Raw genomic sequence first — 26,702 nt, 5'->3', positions numbered from 1 at the left:
TGTACACAACTGTTTCAATGCACCTAGTATGGTCTAAAGCAACTGTCAATCAGGGTTGGGAAACTTATCATCTACAATTCAGCATCTTCGGACATCTTCGTATGTTAGTATTGCACACAATAACAGTCATGCGTATCATAAATAGAAGAGAAGAGGTCTTAGAAGTAGAGGGCTACTAAGAAGCCCTTTTAGATCGACTGGTTTTGGTGCCAATGATCCACTGCTCAAAATGATTGAAGTTTATAATAGGTTAGGGTTATCAGCAGATTTCAATCAATCCGTTGGTCAGCTGCGTCAGCATATTCAAGTTAGTTCTAGGGCCATACTTTAAACATGTACATTGAAAGCATTTGGTTGCTAAGGGATACTTCCCGATTACTTTGACTTAAATAAATAAATAAATAAAATACATCACTATAAATAAACTAATAATTCGAGATAATACTGACACTTTAAATAAAATTTTATACTTTTGACCTCTTCTAATTGGCTCAATTAACTTTTCAGTACATTACAAAAATTCGTTCGTATACAGCACCCCAAAAACACGTGTAGATGTAAGCCAGCATTCTAATTTTATTTAAATCCAGCTTCGAACGCAACGCACCTATTAGACTCCCATCACTAACCCGCCTTCGCCTTACTGCTCCATCGATCAACCGTCGTACGACCCGGTCCCCCATTGTCTTATCACCAGCGGGCAGTGGGAGGGCGGCGACGAACACTGGATGTTACTGTACACACCGACCACCAACCATAATGGATCTATTAACATGGGGTGGGGTGACGCACACACCGGTGCAAAAATGTGATACAATCTTTGGACAATGCTAATTGAAACTCGAACCCCAAGCAAACGGTGCTCCCGATGTGTGTGTGTGTGTGTGTGTGTGTGTGTGTGTGTGTGTGTGTGTTGCTTTCCTTCTTCGCCCTGTCCTGCAAGTCGGGTGGACCGGGGTGGGTATCATCATTAGTCAACCGTTACATGTCCCTGTGCTGTCCCTGTCTGCCTGGGAACGGTTTCAGGTGTGCAGGCCCTGCGGGCCCGGTGAAAGCGGATGAAAGCCAGTCGGGTCCTACGTCATCGTCATTTGTCTCCGGCACGCGAGAACCATTTCCTAATGGTTCCTGGTAGATTGAGGGGTGGCATCGAGGCGAGCATGGGCAGCACACTTTACCGCACGGCCGGTTTGCTGTTTGGCGTTATAAAACAGCCCGCAGGGCACGTAAAATAATACCCATCTCACACGGGTCAAAATCTGTGACCGTCCGGCTACTGACTTCAATCGCAGTGCGGGGGAACCGTAAATCCTTATTTTGCATCACATATATTGTAGCACCAAGAAGAAGAAGAAGAAGAAGAAGAAGTGCTGGGGAAAAGTATCTCCGGCTGGACAGTTCAGCAGATGATGCTGTGTAATGTACTGTCATTGAGGGTTCTTCAGGTTCCAGCTCCCTCCACAGCACGGAGTGTGCACTCGAGGCAACATAATCAACCTGCTTCCCCTTAGCAGCAGCGCCAAATAAAGACAGCGCGAAATGAGCTGCAAACGGTACGACCACACTGTACGCGTCGCAACGCAACACCGACTGGGGACGGCGGCTTACAAGCGGAACATTCTCTGCCGGACGAAGTGGAGCATAAATTACGCAGCTCCAAAGCTCATGTTCCTTCACAATTCCTAGCTTGAAGAGAGAGAGATACATTTAGAAAATAGAGAGAGAGAGAGAGAGAGAGAGAGAGAGAGATAGAGAAAGAGCAAATTAAAATAAACGAACCAAAAGCAAAGAGGAAGGTCACACTCACAAGGAGCCGCTGCGCGAATAACTAATACGCCGCCATAAGGTGGACTGCAGCCATCGGGTGGCCGGGCTCTGCTCGTGTTTCACTTAACGCCACGGCAAAAAGCTGACCCAAAACACCTTCACCCAGGGCAGCATCTTCGCAGACGGCAGGAGAGGCGCTATAAAATAAAGGCCACTCTACCAGCCTGGCCCGTGCTGACCTTAGGAGGAAATTATAAGCTGTGGAGTTTTTTTTTTTTTTTTGTAGTAGAGTTGCAATCCTACCGCCTGCTGTAGACAACACAAGATGACAGTTTTTGCTGTTCCCGGCTTTGTTGTTTGCATGTTTTGTGTGCTGTTCATTGCTGGGCCAGGAGTGTACAGTACGGTGCTGTTTTCATTGTGTCACATTTTCCTTACGATCGTCATTTTCTTTGCATTCTGCCATTTTTTTTTTTTTGGTTGTTGTGTCCTTCTTTCGAGTTCAGCTTCAACCCTCACATCACAAAGCTTATGGTTTTGTTTTATTTTTCATTATTTTACCCAGCGCTTCTTGCCCTTCCATAACCCGAGCCGTCCCTTTTGAGGGAGGGCAAGCAGCACATTTATTTTCTCATTTTCCGCTGCCGATGCCTCCGCTGCGAGGTGCGGGGCAGGGAGTGAAAAATAATCTTGAGCATAAATTAGATTTTCACACGAGCACTCCGAGTACTTGGCACGAGCACACTTCCACGTGGAAGCAAATGTAGAAAAGTGGCAGGGGGGGGGGGGGAGGTAGAATGACCCAGGTCTCCCGAAATAAATGATGCCTGGCCGGGAACAAACTACATGACACCCGACCGTGGCATCGACCTTTGCTGAAGTGTGTGTGTGTGTGTGTGTGTGTGTGTGTGTGTGGCGAATTTTTCCTGACCCATGGCAGACCCTTTTTGCTTTCTTCTCCGGAGCTCAGGATGAGTGTGATTTTAAAAATGCTAGTGCTGCTGTGTGGGTCACGGACCTGTTTTTTTTCCCCGAATGCCCGAACAGATCGCTTTTAATCTTACCGCCATGAGTTCGATCTTTCTTAGAGCATTCCTAAACGGACCTCTGGCGGCACGAATCCCGAAATGTTGGGTGGGGGAGAGGTGAAATTCTGCTCCCGCTCAATGACCCGAGATTTCCATTCCATCGGCGGTGGTCACGAACCATTCTTCCCCCTTCGCTGGCTGATAAAAGGGGAGAGAGGGAGGGAAGGAAGGGAACGTACGTCAGCTGTTTCTATATTTTCTCTGTGCGCACGGAAAACCCACACTCGAACTCGAACCATATCGCACCAGAAATATGCACAGCACGTGTTTTCGCCCGTGGTGCCGTGACCAGGATACACCGATGATTTCCATCAAGGCAGTGCGCTCGCCTCCTCGGCCAGCCAGATTGGCCGTGCGAATGATTTGCTTTTAATCGCATCGCTCCTGCTACGAGTTAATATTTTGCTCCTCGCACACCCCCCCCCCCCCCCCGCTCCCTCCCACACTTTTTAGGTGTTTTTTTTCTCAGGCGCCGTCCTGCATGCTGCACGGGATGCTTTGGCAAAGGATGTAGCGAATCGGTTGCAGATTTTTTTGACCTCCCACACCTCCCCCCCCCCTCCTCCCCAACAAAACCTGCGCTGCACTTAGTGCCGTCTACCCGCAAACACATTGCCTCGTGTGATACGTGTTAAGGTGTCGTTTTCGAGCTGTTTTTTTCTTGCACTCGACTCGGTGGGAAAACACAAGGCAGCGAATAAATTCCGATCCAAAGCGCGGCCAGCCGGGCGAAACAACAACACATCTTGACACAACCACCCACCGTGCAAAAGCCCGGGCCCACAACACGGTAGCTCGTGGACACGCGGTGGCAAAGCTGCTCGGGGGCCCGGGCTGGCTGAGCATTACGTATGCCCGTAGGGTGCTGCCGCGCTGTAAAAAGTTATAATTTATTGCCGGATTGTATGTTTTTGTGCGGCCGTGCGCACTTGCCGCGACTGTTGTTGTTTAAGATGCCGTCCGGTGCCGTTCCACCTTCCATCATTGCCCAATGGCCGCCTCTCGTTTTCTCCGCCTGCTCGGGGGAAATGTGGTTGATTTACTCGCTGTTCTTTCTGTTCTGCCGCTGGTTTTCTCTCTCTCTCTCTCGTCGAGGGGAAATGGTAGCATTTGAGCAGCTAAACTTCACACGTGGATTTTTCCTTCCCTCCTGCCACTAATTTTTGGTCTGCTCTTTTGCCTGGTGCTCTTTTTCTGTTCACTTCAACGTGCCAGGTAGCTGCGATCCCACTGTTCCGGAAATGCCGAAGGAATAGGCCAAAACGGGAAATGAGTTTCAGCAGCAAAACCGGAAGCGCTCGACAAGCGAGAAAAATTGAAAAATGCCGACAAACACCCACACCCACCCGTGCACGCGAGGCACGGGCCTTGGGCCGCGCTTTTTGCCACAATGCAACAACAGCCAACGGCAGACAGCAACAACACAAAAGATGGAGGGCTTTCGATGCGAATCGAACATTTAGGCGCTGCTTCCGCTTGGCGGGTTGTGTGGGTGTGTGTGTGTGTGTTTTTTTAAAGTAACAAACATGCAACCCATTACCAACGGCTGGTAGCTGTAAGACATGTAAATCTGTTTCCTGACCAAGCCACCCAGATACATACTTGACGTGTTGTTTATAGCTACCAAAGGGTGGAGTTAAAAATTCAGATGGAAAAATGGTGTTCAAAAATGTTGTACTTTACACTTTCCTTGCTCAATTTGTTGGAAAGAAAGGTGTTTTGTGTGTTCGGGGACATGCTGTGCACTAACCTCAACAGCAATAACCTAAGCTACAGTAACTGCAATAAACTACAATAAAAACAAGAACGAAAAGTTAAGCGGCATGCGAAACAGTGTTGACAAGTGTTTTTATTTTTATCTTTGGGGAAAATGTCCATAATTTTTCGAAACAATTATTCCAAAACAACTACAAGTTGCCTGCACTTCTGTGTAAATGTAAACAAAAAACAATGCCCAGACAATTACGCTCTGCTACCAAATACGCCCGAAAGTATACTTGCCCACATTACCAATGCACCATTTGCGACGGAAAAGGGCGCTCCTAAACAGGGCAAACAGTTCAAACAACGGCACCGGACCGGATCGTTTCTCAGGTATGTAAAGCAGCCCTCGAAGCAGCTGACCTCCAAACGCCCTCGCCTTCCCTCCGCAACCGCCCTGTTGGGCCAACTTAGATTTAATAACATAATTACGCCCGAGTTTGCATGAACGCGCTTAACGCGGCCCTTCATGGCCCGGCACCCGGAAAGCGCAGCAAATCTTTACGCTCATTTGCAATCCACACCCGTCTCCTCCCCTGCCTTTAACCCATCGCTGGCCGGGCCGCATATCTTAGCCGCCGATAAAAGTAACGATAAACATAAAAATATTCTAACCGAAAAGCGGTAAAACAGCTTTCGCTAAGCGCTCGGGCGCCGTTAGGGCATGAATTCATTAGGCATCACCCGTGTACTCCCACCTCCCTCCCCCCCCCCCATCCCATCCTGCGTGTACGTGCATTTTTTTGGGGTTCGGGTTTGGCAAATGAAATTCAGCAACGGCTAAAGGTAATTGATTTTTTGCTCCCATCCGAGCTCCGAAGGGTGCGGAAGAGTATTTTTGTTTTGTTTTGTTTTTTTTTGTTGTCTGTGTGTTGGGTTCCTTTCTTCGCTTATGTGTCCACCGGTGCCGGACGGAGCTTGAGCACCGCAAATGCCATGACTGGCCCCCAAGCACCATAAACCAGGGAAGGGAAATAAACATTTACCATCCGTGCGCGCGCGCCCCCGCTCCGGCGAAAGTATTAACGGGCGTAATTCACGGTCAGCTCCAGATGTTTTACATCTTAATTTTTATGCTTCCTTGGCCCCGGGGCGCGTGATTTCCACCCCGATCGTTGTGCGGGGTGTCAGCACACACGCCGGCACCGAATCAGTTCCGATTGGACACTCATTTCTCATAGCCGCTACCCGCTCCGCACCGGTTTGCCGCGCTGTTTGTGCGAAATCCTGGCCGCATCCCGGGCCGATCGAAATCTCGGGCGCTGTGCTCCCCTCCTGCCCGGGGGGAATGGGGAGTTGGAAGGGCGGGTTGGTTTGGCAGGCGGTGAAAATTAAAAATGATTTACAGCGCACAGAGATTCCAGCGGCGCGGAGCAAGCAATCGTGGTGTGGCCGATGAAGAAGCCACGAGCACGGAGCTGCCGAAGAGGCGCAGAAAAAAAAGCACAAGTCAAGGAGGGGGTTGCTCCAGCATCCGGAGGGGTGGGGGGGGGGGGGGGAATGGACGGCAGACGGTGAACAAATGGATGACTTTTTGGCATCGGACAGCGCGCACTGGGTGCAGTGGGAGCGCACTGCGGAATGCGCCGGGGAGGAATGTGGTCGAAATTGAAAGCCATAAATTGGCTAATGGCATTTAAATCTCCACATCCTCTTGCCGCCCCGAGCTGACCGCCCGCTGGAAGTGGAAGGGGTGGATTGGTGGGGCAGGACAGATCTATTCCCGCCATCAGTGGCACACGGACCCACGTGCACCTGTATTGTAATCGGATTTTGTTCACATGGAATGTGCCGGATCTGCGCGAACCGTTCGAGCCTGAACGAGCTCGTAAGACACTGGAACCCGTCTGGGCGTAGTATTTATTGTTTCGCCACACAGCAATGCAAAAACGCCCTCGCTGGAACGTGCCGCAAACAGTTTGACCGTATACTCGCCCCCGTAACACTTTGGGATGGAAAACAGGGCCAGGAGTGTGTTTCATTTACGACCGAGCGATTGCTTGGTTATTGTTCTTTGTCGATTCAACGGTTTCGAGCAATCATGTATAGAGTTTTCGCACAGTTTTCGAGCAGATTGAATTAGTTACTCAAACTTAGTGATTTTGAGTGCTCTTTGGTATTAAATTTGGTCGCATATGTTTGCTTCTTAGCCAATAGTAAGTATGGATTTTAAAGTGGAAATTATTCATGTTAATTCATTGTATTGAACATCAGCCAACATCCAAAAACTCTCAGTCGCTCAATGGCTACTAACCCTTTGTTAATGAGAACTAGTGATGAGAAAAATGAAGTTTTTGTCGAAATCGATTCCGACAAGTTTCGAAGTTTTCTGGAATCGATTCCGGATAGTAGGTCCGGAATCAGTTTCTGAAATCGACTCCGGAATCGGCTCCGGAAGTGGTTTCGGAATCGGCTCCGGAACCGGCTCCAGGATCAGAATCGAATCCGGAATCGGAATCGAATCCAGAATTGGAATCGGCTCCAGAAGTGGTCTCGGAATCGGCTCCGGAATCGGCTCCAGAATCGGAATCGAATCCGGAATTGGAATCGGCTCTGGAATTGGAATCGGATCCGGAAGTGGTCTCGGAATCGACTCCGGAATCGGCTCCAGAATCGGAATCGGCTCCAGAATTGGAATCGGTTTTGGAATTGGTCCCGGAATCGGCTCCAGAATCGGCTTCGGAATTGGCTTCGGAATCGGAATCGGCTCCGGAATCGGAATCGGCTCCGGATTCAACTCCGAAAAGAAAATTGGCTCCCCTGATCGGAAAAAAAAATTGGCTCCGAGATCAGAACCGGCTTCGAAGCGGAGTCGGTTTTGACATCTCCATAAGCAAAGACATTAGGGTTCAACGATGATCCGTATAGTTCGTGATGGTCCGTATTGATAGTCGAAAAGAATCCAAATGTACTTGTAAACGATCCATTCTCATGGAGATTCCCGGACTGACTTTGGTTCTGAAATTTCTTATTTGAATTCCAGAACTGATTCTCATTCCGGATCTTATTCCATTTCTGGAGTTAATCCTGATTCCTTTACCGGGGCAAATTTCGATTCCTAGGTCCATTACGATTCCGGAGCCGATTCTGATTACTTAGCCGATACCGATCGCGGAATCGATTCCGGAGCCGACTCTGGAATCGGTTCCGGAATCGACTCCGGAATCAGAATCGGAAACGTGTAGGTCCGAGTCCGAGCTCCCGCCACTAATGAGAACAAAGACAAATCAAACTGCTCGAATATACATAATTCAGAAAACTCGAATTTTTCCAATTTTTCCTGCAGTGAAAGCTTAAATTAAAAATGGTTTTAAAAACTTTCATGCAAAATTTATACGACAACTCATCTCCCATTTTCATTTTTTTTCCCACACCAAAGCCCTTCATCTACCAAACGAAACCTAACCTAGAAAATCCGAGCGGCAAAAAATCTACCCAAAACGAGTTGAAAATTGATTAAAATGATCCAACAACTAGCCCTGCCCCGCTCGGCACAAGAATAAGGGCTGCAGCTGCAGTTTGTGATTGAATTCGTCAGATCCTCCCTTCCTTCTCCTCCTTCTCGCCCTCCCACTACAAACGTGCCCTCCAAAAAGATCTCTCAATCATCTTCCACACTCCTCGACTGCAGCAAAAAAAAAGGCCAAAAAAGGCCCGTCCCCCATTTCCCATATTGTGCCGATAACGATTTCATCCTTCCACGATTTGGGCAGAAGAAACGATCGGAGAAAATCCTCCTCCTGCTCCAACCAACTGCTTTCTACTCCTCTGCCCTGTCCAAGGGGCCCCGTGATAATAAGACAACATTCAAATGTATCGCTTCACTGCACCGCATATTCGTTACCAGTCGATTGCCACCGTTGCATCTTCGTTATGCTGCTGGGGCCCGCTTGAAAACGCAGGCTCATGCGGGGGGAAAGGAGGAGGATGAGGAGGTGAACGGCACCGTATAACGAAGGCTGACATCCTGCTTCAAAGTTGTCACCGTGCCGTGCCGTGCCGTGTGTGTGCACACTGTTGCATCTATTTGATTTGCTCCGTGCAGTTTTCCCATTTTTGTCAGCTCTCTTTTCTTTTCTTTTTTGACAAATAACAAAGCACATGTATGCCATGCTCCCACCCCCCCTCCCCCACCCCCTTTTCTTATGCTCGTCTTGAGACGCGGCCGAAGGAAACATGCTGGTTCACATCGGTGCAAGCGTGCGAGTGTGCAACCTTGTTCTGGGGTCGTTCTTTTCCCCCTCTACACCCCTTTCTTTTATGTGAAGTCTTCGCGAATATGCTCCAACCATGGGCCCGGCCAAAGTCACTGCCGAAACTGGAAAAGGCAGAATGCGCATATAAAAACGTCTTGCACACAAACACACAGGGAACATAAAGAGAGAAAGAGAGAGAGAGAGGCTTTCAATCGCACACAGCGAGACGTGCGATTCTATAAATAAGGCCCCACCGTCCGGAAAATAGCTCTCCGGCTAGACGAGCACAAGAAAAGGAAGACAACAGCAGCAGCAGCAGCAGCAACAACAAAAAAAAAGCCAACAGAATACGAAACATCTCTCCGTTTGGCGGTGTTGCATGTTATTTGTCCTTCTTTTTTTCTTTTTCTTTTTTGCACTCGCTTGCGTTCATTCAAAAAAAAATGCATGCATGCGGCTGTTCCGGGGCACCATACGTGAAAATTAAATTCAAACAGCAATTCCACGGCCCCCTCCCGCGGCTGTGTGCGGTTTGTGGCCTGTTCTGTTTGTATGTGTTTTTTTGTGTGTGTGTGTGTCCCTTTCTACTGGCACGGTAAAGACAAACACGTCGTGGTGCCGTCGCGGCGGACGAAACATTAAAACACATTTTCTTCCTGTTTAAGTAATAAAAGCGTAATAAACCGGAGCGTCCGCTAAGGCAAGTGGAGTGGTTTTGCCGTCCAAATGAACCGGGTAAGTGATCTGTGGGTTTCGTTGTGGTTTGTGCATCTCTTAAAGGACCATCTTAAAGTAATGTGTGTGGTCGGGCTATGCAAATGATTTAAATTAAGGTTACTTTTGACGGAATAATGTAATACGTACAACTCAAACACGACCAGCTGTATTAGATTGGGGATAGTGTTTCTTGCAAAAATCTTTTACAAAAATTGTTGGGATCTCCTGGTGAACATATAGTTTTATTATTTACTAAATTACTCATTACACAAGACATCATACATACGACGAAAACATAATTGTAGAATAAAATATTCGCGATACATCAACAACTGACAAGTTATTTGGTATTTGGTGATGGATAAGCCTGATAGATTGCTGACAGATAAGGAGCGGTCCCGTGGTACAGTTGTCAACTCGAACGACTCAATAACATGCCCATCATGGGTTCAAACTTAGAATGGGACCGTCTCCCCGTAGCAAGAATTCACTATCCGGCTGCTTGGTAATGAATTAAGTCTCGAAAGCCTGTATAGGCCGGCATGTGTGACTGTTCTTGTTATTTTCACGTATGGATAGTAATGTTTGGAATAGTTGGTGAGGTTTGACTATTTTACATAATTCAGCATATTTAATGAAATCTATTTATTGTATGTTGATTAGTAGTAATTTAAGATTAGATTCCAGTATTGGGTATGGCTAATTGACGGAACGATATTCTAGGACCTGCGAAAAAATTCTAGGAATAGAACTAAATAAGTAAGCCTAGCTAGGACGTAACGTACCAAAAGTATTATTGTTTTGTTTTGTTTTGTTTTTTTTTTTTTTGATCGATAGAGTTGAATCAACACATCTAGCTTATGGAGATGTTAAATATGTGGCAGCTTCAATGACTTCTTGATAAAAAATTAAATCTCCTGCCATGTAGCTTCAAATTATCTTCACAAACGAAAGAATTTGTGCAAGTGTACTGCTTATCTTATTCTTCGAAAAAAGCTGAAATATAATATAGGATTTTTTCATCTATTTTTTCTGCAAAAACTTGTTATAATCAAAATATCATCTGAATACAAGTTCAATACATCTTTTTGATTATTAAATACTTCTTCTAGCATTATCAGATTGGGATTTATATAAATCGTAAAGGGAACCTAATGGATATTTTTGTTCAGCGAAACTTGTCATCTGTGTAGACTGTTGGAGTGAACCGTTTAAGTATAATCTAGATAGATTGATGGATTTGTTTAGTTATTGCTTAAACATTTCTCTTAAGGCCCATAGAATGCATTGCTTTATGTGTATAACTGTGATTAACTCTATTAGAAGCCTTCTCAATGTCGAAGACGACGGCCTGTTTTTAGGATACAATTCCAAAATTTTCGTGTATTGCATAGTATCGCCTGAAACCCCTTCATTTGACCATTGCGACAGTGGCTATTGCAAAACTTTCTTGCACCGTTTAATCTTCCATCGATAAAAGCCTTCTCGGTTTTGAACGAAAACGAGAATATCCAGTTCCACCTCCAGTTCTGCTCGCTGTGGGAAATAAAGTTCCCTATTTTTTTTTTTTTGTCGCCACAAATGCTTCCCCAATTTCTCCCAGTTTGCGAACGGCAACGGCAAACTATGATTCTGATACGCCGCCCCGTTCGCCAAGAGACACAGGCCCCGGCGGTTTAAATCGGCTGCAAATCATTCCATTCAGCCGGGCGAAAGCGTTCAGCACAAACAAACTCGAGCTGCAGCTGGAATGTCTCAGGCCATGCCGCATACCGAGACACAAAAGGCGAAGCAAAACGGCACAGCGGAGGGGAAGGCGAGAGGGGAAGCGGGCGGGCGGCAGGCGACAGGATGTTTGCGTAGCGTTTGCGGAGCGGATGCTGTCAAGACGAAACACATGTCCCACAGACCGGGGCCGCCACAGGCCGGCTCACGCTGACTGATGTGCGAAATTAGCGTCACAACACACAGACAGCCATACACAGTGAGAGAGAGGGTGAGAGAGAGAGAGATGCATCCATCCCCTTTCCCCGGGGGGCGAATGACGCGCGTACGTCAAACACCATTCCAGCAGCTCTGTCTGGGCTGAGCGATACGCAAGCCTTTACGATTCTTTTTTTGTCTGTGTGTATGTGTTGCCGCCACATATTTTTGTCTCGCCATATCCGTTGCATCTGTGGGTGAATGAAGTTTTCCTTTTTGTGTGTCGTTTAAATGGAAATGTGGCTCGAAATGCATACGGGAGAGGGAGAGGAGGGGTAGACAAGAATGTTAAAGACGGCTGGCAGCACGGACGTGCTGAACCGCGCAATTAATGGCATCGACGCCAAACTGGCAGACAACAAGCAGAACGACCTCTGCTCCGAACACATCAATCCGAGTGAGGGTTTTCCTTTCGTTTTTCAAAAACGGTTTAAATTTACACGACTTTTACCGCGCCTAAAGGTAGGCAATGCCGGTCTTACCGCTTCCTGCTTTCACGCCTGAAGGTAGGCAAGCTGCGCGACATTTGCTACCTACCTTTGCGCGGTCAGCTCCTTTCTAACCGAAGCGACACAATAACCTGAACATAGACCAAAGTCCACCCGTCTACGATCGGAAATCGGTTGGAAGTTGTGTTCGGTCCCAGCCTGTCCCGCCTGTTCCCCGGACACCCCAGAGCGAGGTGAGATATTTGCTGGATCAATTTTTCCCCACAAACAGCCCAAAGAGCGGAGAAACTAAACTGCAAAAAGCAATCTTTTATGGTTTTTTTTTTGTTGTCTTCTGCCAGAACGCTCATTTCCAGTGCACCGGGGCGAATGCTACCATTGTGTTTGTATGTGCTTATGTCGCCACCACTGGCACATGTGTGTGTCGTGCTTTCTTTTTCTTTTTTTTTGTTTGGTCGTTGTAAGTACAAACCAAACATTTATCTGTTTGTAAGGTACCCGTGTTTTTTTTGTTGTTATTACTTTGTGCTTCTGCTCCCGACCTAACTCGATGCTCGGTCCGAGGAACGAATGTTGCCTTCCGTGTTACTGCTCGCGACTGCCCGCCCTTGTGTGTACGTGTGTGTGTGTGTGTGTGTGTGTGTGTGTGTGTGTGTTTGTGTACCGTCAATGACATCCGGAGCACGAGTTCTTACCAGCATTTCGAGCAGTTCAGCGTGTTACTGGGATGTACGTGGCCACGGCAGCATCCGTGCTTATCCAGTCGAATTTCCGGTGTGCTTCCATCGTAACCCTTCTCGCTATCGCACTCCTCTCTCCCCCCCCCCCCCCTACTCCTTTCTCAGCGCAATGGCACGTTGCATAATACATTTCACGAAAGCCAAAGTGACAATGTCGTCTTCCGGCTGGAAGTTATTTTTGTTCCACTCGCTTCAAGTAGAACATCTTACACGAAACCAACCCAGCTTCCCGATGCCGCCCGCCCACTTTACCGACAGCTACATGAGGCCAGCAACACACCGCACAGCTGCCCTTATCCCTCTGCCTTCGCGAAGCGGGTAAATAAAATCGTGAAAATGGCTCAATTTAACCATCTGTCAGCGATAATGCGGGAACATTTTTCACCACCGGCAACAACCACGCCTGCTGCTGCCCTAGCCCGTGCGTTTTCTGCTCTTCTCGCACAATCCACCCCCTCTTGATTTGTCTTTTCTTTTTCTTTGCCTTTTGTAAGACCTTCGATTGCGGGTGGCAAAAGCTCTAATCGGAAAATGAGATTGTTTCAGTCGAATGGCAAAAGCAAACAAAACAAAAGCCATGCAAGTGGTTTTCGCTCACACGTCAGCCGCTTCGCTGTGCTGTTGTCAGTTGTCATCAATATGACAGCGCTTTTACTTTGAACAACACACACACACACAGACCTGGAGACCCAATGTCAACGCAATATGGACTGAATGATTTAAGTGCTACGACGAAAGCAACCGTTGCAGCAGAACTGCACTACACGCGAACACGGTACACGGGCGCGTGTTGCTGGTGTAATGCAACGGCGAAGACGGTATACCTTCAGGCGCTCCAACCGGAGAGTGCTGTGTCGCGCAAACCGGATTTGTTTCGCTTTGCAGCGGTACTCCCACAGGAAGCAGAACACTCCTACACACATGTACACTCGCACATGCATTATGTGTTGTTTGCTTTTTCTTTCTCTCTCTCTCTCTCAATCCACTTGCCTCCCCCTGAAATCCCCCAGAAGTCCTTTAATTAACAAAGTAACGCCGCGTGCACCTACACGGTTTTATGTGTGTCTGTGTGTGTGTGTGTACCGAGTACTGAGCTCACCGAGCTATAAATTACCACCACCCACTCAACTCACTGGCTGCACTACGAACCCCACAACCGGGTCACGCCTGAACAAAAGCAAAGCAGAGCAGAGCAAATGCGCAACACGAAAATAACTCCACTGCACGCCCCCCTCTCCCCTCCCCCCCACCCCCTTGTTAATGGTGAAAAATGCATAATTTCCAACTGACTTCCTCGGCGCCTGTCACCGGGCAGGGGGACAAATGGTTTGGCGTTCGTCTTCGATACGTAGCACTTTCCGGGAGGGGGCGGTGCCGAAAGGTTACCTTTTGGGAAAATTAGAGCCAGCTCGACGGGTCCAACCGGGATGCGGTTTTGCATTGCGCGCGAAGGCGAAGGCATTAACTTACTCCTTGGTGAGTTAATTTGTATTGCTGTTGCTGTCGTTTTTTTCTTCTTCGCTCGACTTATCTGTAATTATGAAAATGTTTTTCGACGTACATCGACGTACATCCAGCTCAAACCAAAAGCATTGGTTGATGTGTTGCGTAACAGTTGTGCAAGAATGGAATGTTCAGATTTTATTTGCAGAATTAATTTTGATTAATTACTACACTGAGCTTACGGAGGTGTAGTGAGCGTGCGGAGCTATAGCAGAGCATTGAGCTACGTTGAGCTTTCGGAGTGACATTGAGGATACGGAGAGGCATTGAGCGTGGATTGAAGCGTGCAGGGCTGCATCAGAGCGCTGAGTAATGTAAAGAGTGTGGAGCTACTTAGAGCGTCCAGAGCTGCAATGTCAGTTCGGAGGTAAATACATCGAGTTAGCAAAGTCACATTGCGAATGTGGAGTTACATTGAGGATGCAGAGAAAAACTGTTCCAGCAGAGTTACACACTCATCGTAGAGCTACGTTGTGCGTATGGAGCTACAGAAGAGCGTGGAGCTATATTGTGAGTGCAGAGCTACATTGAGGGTCAGTGACTGTATTATGTAAGCGAAGCCACACGTGCAGAGCTACATTCTAGATAACGAGATACATTGATAATGTAAAGTTTTAGAAGCGGCTTTTAGCGTACGAAGTTACAGCAGAGTGTTGAATAATGTAAAGAGTACGGAGCTACATTGAGCGTTCGGAGCTACATTGAGTAAGCGATGCCACATTACGAAAGTGAAGTTACATTGAGGCTGTGAAGATACACTGTTCCAGCAGAGCTACATACCGACTTTGAGCGTGCAGAGCTGCAGCAGAGCTCTGACCTACCATACATTGAGCTTTCGGAGCTCTCTTCTCTCTCACCTCTCTTTGGCAATTTGGTAGACATCCTTCCCCTACTCGAACTACTGCTCACTACAATATCGCTGAATAAAACGATATTACTCATCGGGTTTTAACGTTGCCAGCCTTTCCGTTACCGTTTGCATACATTCCGCCTAAAAGTATGCAAACTGTGAAGCAAAATTCCATTTGAAAGCCCGCTAAATGCTTCAAACATCTCGTTTGAAGTTGGGATTAGAGTCACAAAAAAGATACTGAAAAAAAACAAACAAACAAATTGTATCCTTTTTGTGACACTATCCTTCTCGAAGCATATCGACAAGATGCGAGTGTAATGTTAGCCCATCTTCTTCATTGCTGTCTCTTTCTATCTCTCCCTCTCTCAGGGCCTCTGGCGAAAACAGCTTCCAGCGCCACGACACTAAACGAGGTATGCACCATATTGCTCACAATGCAGCAGCAGTAACCAGCCATATGAGTGGAATGCTCGCGGATTGCAGCACACCCGCTAGAGATTTGCGCAAAATAATTCGGTCCCCAAACACTGCACCTTTTCACTGCTTACTTGCTTGCTTGTTTGCAGCGGCACCTTTTATCGTTGCCAATGTACGTCTTAAAACGAAGACGCCCGAGCTTAGAATGGACCTTGTAGTGAAGCAAAACAACAACAAAAACTGAAACTGTGAAATAAACTCCTTTGAGCCGAAAAGGGACTTAAGTTCGGTACGGTTGTTTTTTTCTTTACTTTTGCTATTCGGCGTTCACAGCGGGGCTCGCTTCGAAGATGCGAAACGCTAAAATGTAAATGAGCCTCTGCTTTTGAAGACGGTGAGGAAGGTGAGCGGCTGGCGATTCACACACACAGAAGGGCGCAAGCTTTCAGATCACGCTCAGCTTTCGAAGCGCTTCGGCGCCATAAAATATAACAAGAGACACACCGAACACACCGACGACAACAACGGCAGCCAAAAAATAAAGCATGAAAAGGCAGGGCCATCTTGAGGGACGAGCGTGAAATAGATAAAGCGACTGCACTTTCGCGAACACACACACACAGCCCAGCTGCCAAGCGTGGTTCATCGCCGCGCTCGGCCGAAAATACGGCGCGCGACCGGCCGCGGGAAAAATGCCATCATTCCGTAAAGTTCTAAAAAGCGGAATAACAAGATTATTAATTTGTTTACATTCTAGATTTCGAGCATTATCCCAATCCTCCCTCGACAACCCGGCCAACCGACACGCGATAATGCCACAGAGACTATGTTTATGTGCCCTTTTTCTGTCGATGGCGTTTTTTTAAGGGTGGCTCCTCCGATTTCTTGGGGCCTTTGCTGTGTGCGTTGGCAGGCCAAATTGAATTTGGCTTGTTTTAATGAAGCATTTGCGGCGTGCAACTGCGGGAAATGAGATACATTTTGCTACCGTCTCTCTTTTTCTCCCACTCTCTCTCTCTCTCTCTCTCTCTTTTTCTCCTGTTTCATTGGCAACAATTCGTCGTAAAGACTTTTGCGCCCACTTGCGATTGATATCGGGGCAGTGGGGGGGAAAAACAAGGGAAGGGCCTTCGCCTTTTTGGTGCGGCTGATCTGCGGCGGATTTTTTTTTTGTTTCAGCTCAACCCATCCGGTCGAACACGGACGGCAGCGGGGGCGCTGTGAGGAGAGTGTAAGTGGGTGGTGATTATGTTCGCTCTCCAGCACGCTCCCCGCCATTCGGCTCGCTCAAACGTCTGACGGACGGACGTTTTTTTCCCCCTTTGATGTCCAACGCGGCGTCCAAAACCCGTTGGGCGGAGGGTGGAGAGGACACCAGACGGGCTTCGAACGCGGCTGCGACCGGGGTCCCTTGCTGGCTGGTGGAAAGTGGATGATAAGCGGATTAACGAGCAGCTGTACCCGGGCCGCCCCTTCCCCTTGCTGCGTGCTATGCTAACAAGCTGCAGCAACAGCAGCCTAGATACGGTATAGTTCGGTAGTTCACTTTACCGTGAAAAGCTCTACCCTCTCATCCCAGCCCTTCGCCACTGCTCGCCAAAGCTCAGTGTCTTATGTTCTACGCTCGGGAGGGACGTTCTTAGAGAAAATGCAAAAACACTGGCTGCAATAGAAAGCGAGAGAGAGAGAGAGAGAGAGAAAACGAGCGAAGAATGGGAAAGACAATTGGAAGCCGTCGATAAGAGGCAGCTACTGGCCGTGCTTTTGCATTGGTGCGCTTCCCAATTGTGTTCGTTTGATCCCGGGCCCTGCCGCTCCGCCCCGGTGTTAATGTCCTTTCTTGTTCTAGCTCTTTCCTTCTAGGAGGTTTTTTATTTTCCTTGCCCATTTCAGTCCAGTCCAGGCAGCAGGCAAGCCAAAGAAGACATCAAAAAACCGCCGCTGGAACCCTTTAAGGGTACGAACACTTAGGTTTTTTTTTTTTGGTGCTGATGCTGGACGGGTTTCCATTTCGAGACAAAATAGCAACTCCGAGCGACATCGAGCGACAGTTCCCGGGCAAGTGGCAAGCGTGATCCGTTAAGAGGCAAGTGCCCTTCGGATAAGGACTACGCCTTGGCCAACGCTTCCATCGTGCAAGGCGAGCGGGAACAATTAAATTGCGCACCATTATCCGCTGTTCCGATGGGCGAACCGGGCAGAAAACTCGACGGAGCCAAGGATCTTCCGTTTCGGTGTGGACGTCCCGCATTAGCTTTTAGTTGGTCACAAGTTTCTGTTCACTGCGATTGCGTTAAAAGATTGTTGCGTGGCGATCTGGCTGCCACCATTGGGACGCAACCGTTCGGTGACTCTGGTTTGGGTTCTGCTTCGCACTCCACTCCGTTATCGCATCTTTGGTTTGTCCCACCGGTTTTACACTTTTTCTGTGAGCGTACTGTAAGACGATAAATACAGTGGACTCTCGTATAACGAGTTTAAACCGTTCCAGTGACTCCCTCGTAATACGAAAAAGTGACGTAATTGGCTCCAGGATTGCAAATGAACTGCAATATAAGGAGATACATGAATCTTAGAATTGTGGAAAATGTCTTCTTAATAGTAACAACTGGGGAAATATTTGTAGTTCAGTATTTTGTGTCATTATTTTGACAGTTTTCTTGAAGAACTTACTATTGGTGTATGTTTTAAGTCTTTTCGTTCAAGTAAATTGCTCATTTAGTCTTTATTTGAATGATGTTTGAGGAAAACAATGTGCGACTACCTCTGTAATATAAAGATATTAAAAAGATCTCTCACCCGTTTGGGCCCAGGTTTCATTCTTGCTGTTCAGATATGCCCTGCTAGACATTGCCCATTTCATTTGGATCCTGTATCTGTTGGATCTTGGAAAACTTGCAAGCAACACTCATCAAAACACAGCTAGGCAAGCCGCTATTGTACGATACTTCATCTCCTGGCTTTATATCAAACGATTCTTAGTATTGAAACGCTCATCAACTGCTTGAAGAATCATCAAAATGAATGCAATGCTCTATGAGGACCGATTGTGATCTTGATGATGCCAAACAAGCGTATCAAAAACAAAAAAAGAAATTGCTCGCTATGCGAGATTTTACTCGCTAACAGAGGAATTTGTTTTGCAATCAGGTTTGCTCGCTAGGCGAAAAACTCGTAACAAAGGGGCACTCGTTATGGGGAACACATGAAAAGGATTTCAATAAGACCTTACGTCCATCCCGCAGTATCCTGATGGTTTTCGCAGGATTTCGCAACTGAATTCTTATCTTAAACGCTCAATACTTTCATGAGAGTCGATGTACATGGTGTTGTAGTAGCAGTATCGCGATTAATTGGGCTCTGAAAGGCATTCACTTTGAAGAAATCATGTGGAGTGGTGGCTTCTTTCGATTGAATGGAACAGCTCAGCTTTTTTTATTACCTCTCTATCACCACTAGCAACTCCCTCAAAATGCTTGTTTATTGGTTTGATATTCTAACGCTTCCGACGTCAAGTTCAATACTCTCACCTTGCACTGCACCCCGTTCATGTGTGGCCCCTAACAGCCGGATCATCTTTCCCAGGGAAATGGTACACTGGTGGACATAAAAATAGGAACTTTTTTCTGTGACCGAAAGACATAGTTCTTGTCAGAAATATTTGGTAGCCCTGAAAAGGACTGTTTAAGTGGTTGTTGGGAGGAGGTGTTGCGGTGTTCCACAGAGCGAAAACACATTCTAACGGTCAATGTGGTGACCGTTAATCGCTATCACTTCCTGACAGCGTTTGGCCATATCGCCGATGAGCTTACGGCATTCGCTTCTGGGTATGCGTTTCCACATAACCTTGCAGCGTGTCCATAGATCATCGGCTGAACGTGCAGGCTGGTTCTTTAGCTGATGCTTGCGAGTTGACCACAGATTTTCAATCGGGTTGAGGTCAGGACTCAACGCAGGCCACGGTAGAACTTGCACATCCTTTATTCCACATCCAAAATTTTTTTCCTATTTTTATGTCCACCAGTGTACCGCTGCATGATGTTCCATAGCTCATTCCGGTCTATGTGTGTCGTAAGCCGCCTTGAAGTCGATGAACAGGTGCTGCGTAGGGATCGGGCGCTCTCGGCACTTCTGGAGGATCTACCACAGAGTGAACACTTTGTCGTTTGAATGGCGTTTGAATCTCACAGGGGTCTGAAGCAAGGGAACGGACTCTCCTGTCTGCTGTTTAACATTGCCCTGGAAGGTATCATTGGCGGCGCGAGGCTAGACAACGACATCCGCTGCACGATCCTCAACCGGTCTCTCCAATTTTTTGGCCTCGCGGTTGACATCGACATCATCGGCAGGACAACAGCGAAGGTGTGTGAGGCGTACACCCGACTCAAACGCGAGGCAGCAAGAATTGGATTGAGAATCAATGCGACGAAGACGAAGTACCTGCCTGCCGGAGACTCAGACCATCTGGGAAGCAGTCGCATTAGTTGACGGCGACAATCTCGAGACAGTAAAGGAGTTTTGCTATCACGGGACGGTAGTTACTGCATCGTTCAGGGTAATCGGGCATACTATGGGCTTCACCGACTGCTGAGATCCAGAAGACTTCAAGCCCGCGCGACATGTGAGATATATCGCTCATTGATTGAGATATTGGGACACGAGTCCTGGACCATCCGAGCGAAGGATGCAAACGCTCTGGGCGTGTTTGAGCGACACATCCTCGGGACCATCTTTGGCGGTGTGTTCGAGAGAGTATGGAGTTTGGAGGAGAAGGATGAACTACGAGCTTGCTGAGCTGTACGGCGGACCGAGCATCCAGACGGTGGCGAAAGCTGGCAGGATACGATGGCTGGGGCATGTCATGAGGATGGCGGGCTTATGCGCCACCGAGAAGGTGTTTGACAGCGATCCCCAGTTCGGCATAAGGTGCAGGGGAGCACAGCGAACTCGATGGCTGGCCCAGGTGAAGCGAGACCTGTCGGAAATGTGGTGTCTACATGGATGGGAGGCTGCAGCCAGGGACCGAGCATCGTGGAGAATTGTTGTTGACCGGGCCATGTTACATCGACGTGCACTATCGTGAGCAGGCCAACAAGAGAGAGAGAGAGAGAGAGAGAGAGAGAGAGAGAGAGAGAGAGAGAGAGAGAGAGAGTTTATTTGTTTAATTAACAAATATAATGTTAAATCGAGATGCGTAAATTAACTCTCTATGCCGACTTGCAACTCACCCACTGTTACTCGGCGACAAGCATGTTCTAGGTTTGTTATTCATACGCTTCTTTAATAGTGGTTCTTACCCTCACTAGCATAGAGCGAAAGATCGTACTCACCGCATGATTACTCACAACAATCAAGGTACTAAGAAAAGTCGCTCCAAACACGATTGAATCATTCCCTTTATCGCAACGATAGTTGCTATGAATTCTAACTATAGAGTTCTTGTCTCTCTACGAACCTAACTAGGAACGCTCTAACCTCCAAGGCCGAATGCTCGCTACCACGTCTAGCACCATCACCACCACCAGCACAGCGGCAGCAGCAAAAGAGTGCAAACAAACCGCTAAAAAGCAGCTCGCTTTCGTTACCGTTCCACCGCTCACTGCAGCCCGATGACTCACCCCCCCCCCCCCCCCCCCAAACAACCATTTCGACTATCTGCCGGTGCACTGTCACTCGTCCCGGCCACGGCCAAACCATTTTTCGGTGGCCCGATCAATTATTAGCGTGTCCGGGTGTCCCACCGCAGGCCAAAATGTAAATTTCATCAACCTTTCCTCCCACCGGCCCAAAAGCGAAGCAAAGAAAGCAACAACAACAACAAAAAGAAGAAGCTAAATAAACCCGGAAATAATCCCGGACCGTGTGTGTGTGTGTGTGTGTGTGTGTCGGGGAGTGAAGTGGTTCGAACTGCCAGGACTTCATTTCGTTTGTTGGTCACGAAACTGTCCTTCCTTTTGTTGGAGTTAAATCGCGGTGGCCATCCTTTACCCCCTTTTCGAGCCCGCCGGCGCTCGTTTCACTTTTGTGCTGGAAGTGTTTCTCTCTCTCTTTCTCTCTCTCCATTTTTTTTGTCACATTTGCTTGAGCGCCATTTTGCTTCTCCGCCACAGCCCGCCGTAGCGGCCGCACGGCAAATGGCGCCGCTTTACAATGGACACACGGAGATATTTATGGCGCTTTCTTAACCAAAAACGGCTTCCGCGAATCCACACTCTCCCCCCCCCTCCCCTCCCGTCTCCACTCCCGCCGGAGACTCATCTCTATCAGACTCTCGTGAGGGTTTTTTGAGCAAATGTAGCTTCCATTTTGGAAAATTTTATTACCATCAGCACCGCCACCACCACCACCACAAGGAAGAAGCAGTCGGTTTGAGGCTTTGAATTATTTATTTTCCAAAACACACACACACACACACACATTGCCGGCCGGATGGATGGATGGAGATGGATCGATGGGGGGGGGGGTTGGGGATTGTGGGAAGGCAAACAAAAAAAAGGAAACCCCGCGAGCATCTCCCGCAGGAATCTTGGGCCCTGTTGGGCGGAGGTTAAACCCCCTCCCGATTACCCGCCCCGGTAGTGTCTAGGCGAGTGAAACGAAAGTGCTTTGAAACCCGATTCCAACCACCATTTTTGCGCTTCGTGTTTCCCCCCCCCCCCCACCCCCGCCCCACTGACAGAACTAAGCTATCGATGGCCGGAACCGAACAAAAGACGCCGATCCTGATTGGCGTGCATCTTGGTCTCGGGACCTGGCCAACGGCGCTCGGTGACACCGGGGGCGGTCCACCAGCGGGCCGCTTTCCATGCTCGTTTGGCGCATCAAAACATGCCACTTCAATTTTCCACAAAACCACAAAACCACCGCCTTTCCGCTCCCTCGCACACACACACACACGCCCATCAATGGGGGCTGGGATCCGCTGGGAAATATCGGCGAGTGGATTATCGCGCGCGCGGGAAAACACTGCGCTGGTCCGTCGTTACTCGGGCCGCCGGTTGGCCCCCGCACGCGTTGGCACTTTCTTTCATCGCCCCGGCAGAAGAGCCACTGTAAAAGCGTGTGTGAGAAGGAGAGCGAGAGAGAGAGAGAGAGAGAGCGAAAAAAAAGAGTCAAGTAATAATTTATCGTCACGCATGGCTGTGTACCTATAGGAATAAATAAGCATTGCCGGAAAAGCATAAAATTCCCGCCACCACCAGGCACTCAAAGCGAACCTCTGCATCTTACCCGCCCCCCCCCCCCCCCTCCTTTCTCTCTCTCTTCACCTACCATCCGTACCGCTACAATTACATAAGCTCGTGCGGTCGTGCTCGGGGTGAATGCGGGCCCGGCGCGAATACCGACGATGTTAAAATAATGAATCATTCCCTGCGCTTTGCGTTTTGAAGATACTTCCACCGAGCCCTTTTTCCTCCTCGCCCTCTCTCTCTCTCCCTTTGTATGTGTGGAGCTGTGTGTGTGTGTGCCATGGTTTGTAAAGGACCCACCGTGCTCGATGCGTGGCGATTTTTGCCGGACCGAATCGCGGTTTGAAACGGGCCCCGTGGAGTTTTCCTTTCTTTTTAATAATTCCCCCGCTGTCCCGTTTCACTCCCCCCCCCTTTTGCCCTCGCACGATGCATATCCGGGGCATGAATCATTGCGGTGCGGTGCGATGAACGTCTTTACTGCTCGCCGCCGCCGCCGTCGCTGCTACCGCTGCTGCTGGAATAAGAAATACAGCAAAGCAGAAATATCATACAAACCCACACACTCGGAACACATGAGTGTAGCGTGTGTGTGTGTGTGTGTGTGTGTGTGTGTGTATTAGCACGAGCAATGGGGAAAGCAAGAAGAAAGGAAAAACAACCCTCCGAGCACGGCTTTATGACATTTACCTTTACACTTTGTAGCGGTTTTAAAGCAATGAAAGAATGTAAGTGTGTGTGTGTGTGGCGGTTCGCATTTATACCCTCTGCATGGCCCTGAGCTCGTGTTGCTTCAGCTTGGGTGCAAATGGAAAAACCACCAATTAAATATAAATTCCATAACACACACACACACACACACGCAGACACCAAGGACTTGGATGGAAACGGTGGGTGGAGACCGGATAATGGAGCTGCATTTGAAACTCCTTTTCATTTTAAACCAGCTACTATGTTAAGTCTAAGTTGTTGTGCGCCAGCTGACCAGCCTATGCAAGTTGCTTTTCCCTTCTAGAAATAGTTTTTGCTAGTTTGGGCAAGCGAAAGGAAAAATCTTTCTCGGAAATTGTTCGTCTTAAAACATGACACGTCATATCACTCTGTGTGTGTGTGTGTGTGTGTGTGTGTGTGTGTGTGTGTGTGTGTGTGTGTGTGTGTGTGTGTGTGTGTGTGTGTGTGTGTGTGTGTGTGTGTGTGTGTGTGTGTGTGTGTGTGTGTGTGTGTGTGTGTGTGTGTGTGTGTGTGTGTGTGTGTGTGTGTGTGTGTGTGTGTGTGTGTGTGTGTGTGTGTGTGTGTGTGTGTGTGTGTGTGTGTATGTGTGTGTATGTATGTGTGTGTGAGAGTCTTACTTTGACATAAACGAAGCATTGAGAAATGCCAACAATTTAAAATAACCTAAAGCCCAATTTAAGATATTTCGGCGCGTTCCTTTTCAGTGCCTGAATGTATGCAATTTAATATTTTAACAACAAAACCTTTATAATTCATAGAGTGTTATTAAATAAAAAGGGCACAGGAAAAATATTCGTTCCACAGCATTTAGAGCGTATTTAGAGCAACCTTAATCCTTGTTGAATGAGCGCCATCAGCGAATATTGCATACATACTGGCGTTTCCTCAGCTAAGCGTTTCTATCTAAAGGTATGCAATGCTCCTTACTTTCTTTCCTTTTTAGTGTCGATTGGTAATTTTTTTTCAATATTTGCATGAGTGTTTGCGTTGTCGAACAACAATTTGCTATTCTGTCAAGAAATTTAAAAAAAAAATGCAATCGTTTCTTTTTAAGATAGTTTTTATTGGTTCCATTATTAGTACGCGAAGAAGAAGAAGAATTATTAGTACGCGATTAAAAGTAAAAAGAATGATAACAAAATACGGTACAAATGGTGACAAACACAAAAACACTTTTCTGCGACCTGCTTAAACGCTGCATCGCAACACTTCGCCAACGCTACGGCACGGCGTAATCGTTTTCTTTGTCTTTTGACGTTTAATTTTTAAAGTAGTTTCCACATAAAACCATTCCCTTCGCAGCAGACCGGCGACGGCGAAAAGGTCCACCAAGGTCCGTGCAAAACAATCCCCCCCCCCCCCCCCCCTCCCCCCGTTCTCCAAAAAAACGCAGCAAAAATTTCAATTTTCTGTGTAACAAACTGTGTAACAACCAACGGCCGAGATGGCTCGGTCCAGTGAGGAAATTGTATCAATTAAGTCCCCTTAATCCATGAATCTCTATCTACCATTCACCATTGACGGTGCAAACCTGAGGCTCCCGGTCTCAATCAACCCATGGCGGTTGGGCGATGAGTGTGTGTGTGTGTGTGTGAGACTGTGTCCGGTGGAAAATGCGCTCCGCAAAAAGGATCCCCCGGAACGATTAGCCTTAATTACGCTAGTTTATCTTCGTGCCGGTCGGCTAGGGTTCGGCATTCGACAGCCAAGGTGGTGCGGGACAGCCGGCGATCAGATAGCCAGATCTCATTGAGATATTTTTCACCGTCTTCGGTGATGCTGTGCCCGTGCAGGACGGCTCCAGACGATCCAAGGGCGACCCCCGGGCCGAGCTGTCTAGCCAGCGAACCGCGCTTAGCGAATGTGTTTTGAAAGTGTCTTGCCGAATCTGTGTCGCTACGTGCAAACGTGAGCTTCCCCGTTACCATTCTCGATTTTGTGGATTGTGATTTTTAATGTCAAACAGTAATTTGCAAAACACACAAATGCGTCTGTGCTCTGCTGCATCCTACCTAATCATGGGAAGCATCATAATAAACCCCGCGAGGGGGTTTACTTCTTCACACATGGTACGATTTTTATATTCGCAAAAAACTGATCACACCCACTGTAATTCACATTAAAGTGAGTACCAAACATAATCATGCAGCAAACAATGAAGCACCACACACACACACACCCTTCATTTACACCCTCTTCTCCTCCCCCACTTGCCGCAAAGGGTATTAAATCACGGCACTGGATCCGTCGCGGGATACGCTTAGCAAAAAAAAAAAAAAAAACAAAAAAAACGACGATGCAGCGTGTACCTAATGTTGGAAAATTCATTTCAATCACCGCTGTAGGTGGTGGTTGGTGTTTGTTGGAGCCTCTTTTGCTTCTTCTTTTTTTTTTGTTATTGCTGCTGGTGCTGTCGCTTCTCTTCGTTTTGCAAGGCAAAAGGTTAATTCTATTTAGAAAGCCCGACCCACCCACGCGGTGCGGCATTGAAACATCAAACGGCAAGGAAGCGAAAATGGAAATGGGGGAGCAACAACAACGAACAAAAACAACAACAAAAATTATATATTATCAAACGCTGCTCGCTGTCCTTTGTGCCCGTCACCCGGACCCGGACTTTTTGCTGTGATGAAGCTGTCCGCGAGTTTCGCTGATTTTTTTTTTCTTTTTTTTTGTAACGGTGCGCTCTTTTTTACCATTTCATCTTTTCTGCGTTTTTGTCTTGCTTCGTATGCGGCAAGATTGTTTGAGCGTTTGTTTGATCAGCAAGCTGATTAAAGGACGCCAACTGTGATGATTACAAAATGGGACCAGTGGCGAAGGCGGCACACGGGAAGGATTAAAAACCGGGCGTAAGCAAAAACACGCCCCTGGGCTGCCTGTTGGGCTGCCTTGGAAACCCACGTTTGCCACGTGCCACAACAGCAACAACAAAAAAAAATGAACCACTTAGCCGATGCGAGACAATATTTCCATCGCAAGTATTTAGATGCAATCGTACGGTTGTACCTCACGCGCGTGCTCTAGCGCGTTGCCTACCTTTAGGCGGCTTCGTGCGGCGCAAACGTTGCGTTAAACGTTGCGCCCAAACGTAGGCAGCAGGTACGGCAAACGATTCACTTTACGACCGCACGGCTGCGGTTGCAGTTTATTTGCCCCGACTGCATTCGATCGGCAGGTAGAATCGAGAACAAATCACACCGATCGCACTGGTCGGTGGTAATGTGTTTGAGGTGCGCTGTAATCGGATATGTTTTGCGATAAAAATCAAGCCAATGGCTGGCACGCAATCTTACAGCCCATTTG

General features: G+C 47.8%; 1 protein-coding gene across 2 annotated transcripts in view; it reads left to right on the top strand.

Annotated features, from left to right (window-relative positions):
• LOC1272050 (irregular chiasm C-roughest protein) overlaps positions 1 to 26,702 on the top strand; it is a 206,878-nt gene that overhangs the window by 138,258 nt on the left and 41,918 nt on the right. The window contains exon 2 of one of the 2 annotated variants that reach the window (XM_061650951.1): positions 15,427 to 15,470. The exons of the other annotated variant lie outside the window; for it this stretch is intronic. The gene's annotated coding sequence lies outside the window, so the exon portion shown is untranslated. The remainder of the gene's footprint in view (positions 1 to 15,426; positions 15,471 to 26,702) is intronic. 2 annotated transcript variants of the gene reach the window in all.

This window comes from Anopheles gambiae, chromosome X (assembly GCF_943734735.2).
Source record: "Anopheles gambiae chromosome X, idAnoGambNW_F1_1, whole genome shotgun sequence".
NCBI lineage: Eukaryota > Metazoa > Arthropoda > Insecta > Diptera > Culicidae > Anopheles > Anopheles gambiae.
This window is presented reverse-complemented; position numbering and strand designations above follow the sequence as displayed.